The sequence below is a fragment of the Parasteatoda tepidariorum genome, chromosome 7 (assembly GCF_043381705.1).
Source record: "Parasteatoda tepidariorum isolate YZ-2023 chromosome 7, CAS_Ptep_4.0, whole genome shotgun sequence".
NCBI classification, from domain to species: Eukaryota; Metazoa; Arthropoda; class Arachnida; order Araneae; family Theridiidae; genus Parasteatoda; species Parasteatoda tepidariorum.
The window spans coordinates 63,715,639-63,716,884 of NC_092210.1; positions in this window are offsets into that span (position 1 = coordinate 63,715,639).

Below are 1,246 nucleotides of genomic sequence, written 5' to 3' on the forward strand. Positions count from 1 at the left end.
GAAGGTATAAAATATATGCAACAAATAAATCGTTTCTTATCGATTATTACGAGCCAAGTTCGCCGATACGCAGGAACAACTTACATTTATTTAAACAGGTCATCGGCTACTGATTACACTCATGGGTGGAAATACGACAATATCGTGATCTTGGTCAGGATAGCCTGGTTGGTAGGGCACTGGGCCCATGTCCAAGAAGTCATGGGTTCGATCCCCGCAAGCCGAAGACAATGGAACTTCGGGGCTTGCGAAGATCCCCGCAAGCCCCGTATAGTAAATGGTGACTGTTGCACGTTAAAATCAATCGAGTCACAAAGTCCTCTATGTTTCCAAAAAAAACCATGCCTCTGGGGGTATTGATCCAGGAGTTTCCTTGTCTTCAGGATTGGTTCAATCTTCAGTGGTAGACGGATCATGGGTTAGAGCAGTGTTTCCCAACCCTTTTTGTACCATGCCCCACCTAAGCCTTTCTAAAATTCTTATGCCCCCACCCTATGTAACATATACATAATTTTTAATATTAAAAAATCGAATTGTTCACTTAAGAAACTTAGGAAATTGTTAGCTAAACAAAGTAACTAAATTTTCAGAACATATAATGGAAAACTAAAATTCAAATTCGAAATAATTTTAATAAAGATTTTTCTATAATAATTTAATATTTTAATTTAGTGAGATTCTTGCCCTTGATGCTTGCTGCACGTAGATTTTATCTTAGGTTCCAATTTGGTTAGCTTCAGTCTCAAGTCTTCCCGTTGTGTTATATCCAGACGATTTGTTTTTTTTTTACCAATAAAATCATTTACAGCACTAAATCCACATTCAGCTAAATATGAAGATGAAATCGGTAACAATAGTTTTCTTGCACATTTGATTGAATTTGGGTATTTGTTTTCTGTTTCCTCACGAAGCCTTGCCATCACTCCTTTCATATTAAATAAAGTTTTAACTGACTCATCATTTTGCATTACTGCAAGTTCTTCTTGATATATTTGATATATCAGACAAATCCACTAACATTGACTGCAACATCCGTGTTGGAAAATAAATTTGTTTTAAATCAGAATATCTTTCTTTTAAATCAGCCGATAGATAATTTTCAGCTGATAGACAATAACAAGTAAAGCGGTATCATTTACTTCACATTTTTGGAGCCAATGAAACTGTTCAAAGTTTTTGTTGTTAATATATTTCTGACATAACTCAATAAGGGTAATGAAGCCAAATATCTTCGCTTTTGCATCAA